This window comes from Neovison vison, chromosome 7 (assembly GCF_020171115.1).
Source record: "Neovison vison isolate M4711 chromosome 7, ASM_NN_V1, whole genome shotgun sequence".
NCBI classification, from domain to species: domain Eukaryota; kingdom Metazoa; phylum Chordata; class Mammalia; order Carnivora; family Mustelidae; genus Neogale; species Neogale vison.
This window is the reverse complement of record NC_058097.1, coordinates 44,071,302-44,077,405: the sequence shown is the minus strand read 5'-3', so window position 1 is coordinate 44,077,405 and position 6,104 is coordinate 44,071,302. Positions and strand designations below refer to the sequence as shown.

The window sequence follows — 6,104 nt, the reverse complement described above, 5'->3', positions numbered from 1 at the left end:
CAAGTACAAGAACAAAGGAGAGGTGGTGAGCTTTTTTTAAGGAGAAAAGAGTGAGTTGGGAAGGCTGTTATAAAAGTCCTTTGGAGAAACTGGGAATTAAAAGTATGGTGGCTTCTCATTGGCTGAGCTGTTGCCCTGGGGATAAGGAAAGTCTGTTCCTTGCCTGGAATAGCTGTTTCTACGTGCAAGGTCAAGACAATCTCTGACGCTTGGTCCGCAACTGACTACTAATGCTAGGGAAGCAGTGTCTCTGCCTAAACCTCCTGAATACATTTCAGTTAGGTTTCCCATTGCTAATTTTCACAGAACCATTCATGAATTGGGCAGCATCCCACCCAACAAGTAAATAGGAACTCAAAGGAACTGTGGCAAAATGGAAGACATTTATAGGATGAAAGGGGGAAAGATAAAGAAAGAAAGGATTACCTCATCTTCCTTTGGCTTATGTGTCAGATTACCTCATTGGTGCTGACCGGAAAACTCCACAGACTGACCAGTTAAGACTATATTCCCTCCTAGGGTTCGGCGCTCAGTGCAGAGTCTGCTTGAGAGTCTCCTCTTCTCCATTGGCAACCCTCCCCTCCCAGCTTGTGCTCTCTCTTATAAAAAACAAACAAACAAACCTGATACTTTGTGTATACTTAATGCAGTTTCTCTCAATAGTGCCATCTTACAAAATTATTGTATAATATCACAAGGTCTAAGTATATGACCTTGATATAGTCAAGATACAAAACATGCCCATTCCCCCAAGGATCCTTCATGTTTTCCTAGTCAGACTTTTTTCCCTCCCAACTTCACCCCCTCTTTAATCCCTGATACCCACTGCTCTTTTCCATTTCTACATTTTGTCATTTGAAGATCTTTATACATAAAATGGAATCATACAGTAATCTTTTATGCTTTTTTTCACTCAATATAATTATATATTTATACAGACTGTTGTGTGAATCAATAGATAATTTCTTTTTATTGCTGAGTAGTATTCCATGGTATGGCTATACCACATTGTAACCATTTATCATTGGAGGATATCTGGATTATTTCCAAATTTTGGTTATTATGAATAAAACTGCTTTATTCATGCACAGAGTTTTTAAATGTGTTATGAAATATACATAATATTTGCCATCCTAACTTTCTGTAAGTGTACAGTTCAGTACTGGACTACTCTTTTACTCCATACCTAAAAATTAACTCAAAATGGATTAAAGGCTTGAAATAAAACCTGAAACTATAAAACTCCTAGAAATAAACAGAGCTGTTAGCTCTTGACATTGGTCTTGGTGATGATTTTTTGGACTTGACACCAAAAGCAAAAACAATAAATAGACTACCTCAAATGAAAAAGCTTCCATACAGCAAAGGAAACCACCAACAAAATGAAAAGGCAACCTACTGAATGAAAGAAAATATTCTCAAACTTCACATCTGGTAAGGGATTAATATCCAATATATAAAGAAGCCATGTAACTCAATAGTAATACAAAAATATCAATTAAAAAACGAGCAGAGGAACAGAATAGACATTTTCCCAATGAAGACATACATATGATCAATAAGTACATGAAAATATGCTCAACCATATCAAGGAAATGTAAATCAAAACCATAATAAAAAGAAAAGAAAAAAAGGGGCGCCTGGGTGACTCAGTGGTTAAAGCCTCTACCTTCGGCTCAGGTCATGATCCCAGGGTCCTGGAATCGAGCCTCACATCGGGCTCTCTGCTCGGCAGGGAGCCTGCCTCCTCCTCTCTCTCTCTCTCTCTCTCTCTCTCTGCCTGCCTCTCTGTCTACTTGTGATCTGTCTGTCAAATAAATAAAAATATTTAAAAAAAACCCATAATGAGATATGCCCTCATACCTGATACAATGACTATTATCAAAAAAACAAGAAATAAACATTGGCAAGGAAGTGGAAAAAAGGGAAATCTTATGCACCATTGATGGAAATGTGAATTGGTTTAACCACTATGGAAAACAGTATGGAGTTTTCTTAAATAATTAAAAGTAGATGGGGCGCCTGGGTGGCTCAGTGGGTTAGGCCTCTGCCTTCGGCTCAGGTCATGATCTCAGGGTCCTGGGATCGAGCCCCGCATCGGGCTCTCTGCTCAACAGGGAGCCTGCCTCCTCCTCTCTCTCTGCCTGCCTCTTTGCCTACTTGTGATCTCTGTCTGTCAAATGAATAAATAAAATCTAAAAAAAAAAAATACATGCCACAACACAAATGGTCTTTGAAAACATTATTCTGAGTGAAGAAGCCAGTCACAGAAGACCACACTGTATTTATAAGAAATGTTCTGAATAGGCAGATCTGTAGACACAGAGGGTAAATTAGAGTTCCTTAGGGTTGTCAGGGTTAGGACAAATTGGGAGTGATTGTTGGTAGGTATAGGGTTTCTTTTGGGGGTGATAAAAATGTTCCTAAATTAACTAATGTTCCTAAATTGCCTCACCTGGAACAAATTGACTACCCCTGCAGTTTCGCCAGTGATAAACCATCATCACCCTGGTTTTCTCCAATGGATGTTCCCTCAAAATAATTTTCCAACTTCCTCCTTTTCCATGAAAGAGTTGTTTCTCTTCTTTGTTAGCTGGACTTGTCTACCATTTTAGCCAAGCGTTCTCCTCCTGAATTGCAATTCTGTTCTTCCCAAAAAACCCATTTTGGTGGTAAAATAACTTACTTTTTTTTTTTAGTTTTTTTTTTCAATTTATTTATTTTCAGAAAAACATTATTCATTATTTTTTCACCACACCCAGTGCTCCATGCAAGCCGTGCCCTCTATAATACCCACCACCTGCTACCCCAACCTCCCACCGCCCCCCCCCGCCACTTCAAACCCCTCAGATTGTTTTTCAGAGTCCATAGTCTCTCATGGTTCACCGCCCCTTCCAATTTACCCAAATTCCCTACTCCTCTCTAACGCCCCTTGTCCTCCATGCTATTTGTTATGCTCCACAAATAAGTGAAACCATATGATAATTGACTCTCTCTGCTTGACTTATTTCACTCAGCATAATCTCCTCCAGTCCGGTCCATGTTGCTACAAAAGTTGGGTATTCATCCTTTCTGATGGAGGCATAATACTCCATAGTGTATATGGACCACATCTTCCTTATCCATTCATCCGCTGAAGGGCATCTTGGTTCTTTCCATAGTTTGGCGACTGTGGCCATTGCTGCTATAAACATTGGGGTACAGATGGCCCTTCTTTTCATGACATCTGTGTCTTTGGGGTAAATACCCAGGAGTGCAATTGCAGGGTCATAGGGAAGCTCTACTTTTAATTTCTTGAGGAATCTCCACACTGTTCTCCAAAGAGGCTGCACCAACTTGCATTCCCACCAACAGTGTAAGAGGGTTCCCCTTTCTCCACATGCTCTCCAACACATGTTGTTTCCTGTTTTGTTAATTTTGGCCATTCTAACTGGTGTAAGGTGATATCTCAATGTAGTTTTAATTTGAATCTCCCTGAGGGCTAATGATGATGAGCATTTTTTCATGTGTCTGATAGCCATTTGAAATAACTTACTTTTATTTTTAAGGTTAACAGATACAAGTTCCAGAAGAGTCTTGGGTGGGGTTCCACTCTTCACTGTGGACAAGCTTAGTGCAGTCACCTAAGACAAGCTCGATGGAAGTGGCCTCACCCTTTCCACCTCTAGACTACATTTCCCAGAAGTTCTTGCGGCTCAGATCAACTTCCGTGGGAACGCAGCAACATATTTCTATTTCTTTAGAAATATGTGGCTCCTAGGCACTAGCAGGGCCCATAGAGGGAGCTTATCTCCAGGATGTGTGGGCTGTCTCCTGTGGGAACCTGACTAGGAGACTGCGCGTGGATCTAGAAGACCCCTTGCTGCGATCTGGAGAGGGGAGCAGGGGTATCGGCTTGGCCCAGGCTTATGAGCCGGCAGGAAATCCAAGCGCCAGGCGCCATCTTCTCTGAGCCGACCTGCTTCCGGACTACATTTCCCAGAGGCCTCCGGAGAAATAGGGCCGCTCCTTCGCTCGCTTGCCCGATCCTCGGCCTCCCGGCAAGGGGAATTACAAGGTGAGCGGCCTAAGCGTTGGGGGCTCGACGAGGCTGCGCAGGTGCATCCGTCTGTTGGGGAGGAGCAGCCTGCAGGGGCGGTCTGGGCGGGTCTGAAGTCTCCAGCGCGTGTGAGTTCGTCAGACTGGGGGAAGGGAGGAACAGGATTCCGTGTGTGCGACCGTGACCTTATGTGACCGTACGGCGCTCTGTGTAGGGGTGTGATTGTCTGTCCCTGTAGTGGGTGTGTCATTGCGACTGACCATGCGCGAACCTCTGTTTGCAGGTGTGGCTGGATATCCCTGTTGTAGGTGTGTGGTTCTGTGAGGCGCCGTGTGTGTCAGATGTGGCTGTCCCCACGGCGCGTCTGTGAGTGTGTGTTCGTTTTATGTGACATTGGGTGTACGAGATGGGGAGTGTAAAGAATCTGTGATTATGCGGTCATGAGTGTTATCTGAGGAGTGTGTGTGTGTGTGTGTGGTTTTATTTGTATGAATGTTAGCACGCTGAGCCTACTGGATGTCTGACTTTATGCGGACGTGTGAGTATGAACATGTAACTTTTTGTGACACCGTGTGTACAGTTGGAGGGTGTCTGTTACTGTTCCCAGGGTGGCAGTGTGTGTTGTCCCAGTAGTTGTGTGAGGTCAAGAGAAGATTTTGGTTCTGGACAGCAGAAACTTCTTTCCTTCTGACGTGCTCAGACAGGAATGCTCTGTACAGCCTAGACTCTGACCTCTCTTCATCCCTCCTCTCCATGGGAGGGGGTGGTGGTGGAGGGAGTAGGTGTGAATCCAGAGCTACTACTGCTCTGGTCAGTCTGGGCCACAAGAAAGGCCTGGCATCTCATGATTCCTTTCTCATTCCTCAGCTCTGCTCTTCTCAGGTAGGTCCCCAGAGGGAGAAGGAGGAATGAATGTTGAGGAAGCCAAATAAAAGGTGCTAGGGAGTTTCCTTTTTAAGCTTTTCTTCTGGATGGCATTGTTTAATGTGGACTCAACTATGTGACCTGGACAAATTTCCATTAAAGAAAATGATGGGAACCTCAAGGGGTGGACACATAGATCCCAACAGTTCCCTTCATTTTTTTCTACATAGTGTTCACTTGCTAATTTAGAAGATGGCTCAATTTCTCCAGTGTATTAAGCTTGTGCTTCTTTTTAAACATGCAAATACACACATACATATGTACATATGATTTTTTTTTTTTTAAAGATTGTATTTATTTATTTGCCAGAGACAGAGGGAGAGAGAGCGAGCGAGCACAGGCAGGCAAAGAGGCAGGCAGAGGCAGAGGGAGAAGCAGGCTCCCTGCCGAGCAAGGAGCCCGATGTGGGACTCGATCCCAGGACCCTGGGATCATGACCTGAGCCGAAGGCAGCTGCTTAACCAACTGAGCCACCCAGGCGTCCCTGTACATATGATTATTTTAAAGAATTTGGAAAATGGGAAGTTACAGAGAGCAAAATAAACTCCTGCCACCCAAATACAACCATTGCCAATATATTGATCGATTTCCTTCTAACACATTTCATGTGTGTACAGTATACATTATTTTCAAGATCAGAATCTCAAAGCATTTATCATTTCATATTTTATGTTTTCACTAAAATTTATAGCTATTATATAATTAATTTTTCCTTGGTTAAAAATTCCTGAATATTACATATTTCCACAAAAAGTGTTTAAAATATAGACATACAGTTTAAGAATTATAAAGGGAAACTCTATATAATAAAAACTTGTGTCAGCCCTCCAGAAACCTCTGTTCTTCCTGCCCCCAGAATAAACTTATTCTCTTCACCTCTTTAGGTAACCCTTATTCTGACTTTGGTGAATAATGTTATTTTCTTGTTGTGTTTCAAAAAAAAAAAAAACACAATTTATCATATATTTACACATCTCTAATATAGTTTTGTCTTTTATAGAAATTAAATTGTTCTGGGTAATATTGTTTTGAGTCTTGTTTTTTTACCACAATATTGCATTTCTTAGACTTATCCTTATTGTTATAAACCCCAGTTATATATTTGGACATTTGTTTTTTCTTGTTTTGGGTTCACTTAAAA

At 42.0% G+C, this 6,104-nt stretch overlaps 1 protein-coding gene across 2 annotated transcripts in view; it reads left to right on the top strand.

The window, feature by feature from the left end:
• Positions 1-3,704: 3,704 nt before the first annotated feature.
• The window catches only part of LOC122911600 (zinc finger protein 383), an 81,623-nt gene continuing 79,223 nt past the window's right edge, over positions 3,705-6,104 (top strand). For both annotated transcript variants that reach the window (XM_044256454.1, XM_044256453.1), the window contains exon 1: positions 3,705-4,057. The gene's annotated coding sequence lies outside the window, so the exon portion shown is untranslated. The remainder of the gene's footprint in view (positions 4,058-6,104) is intronic.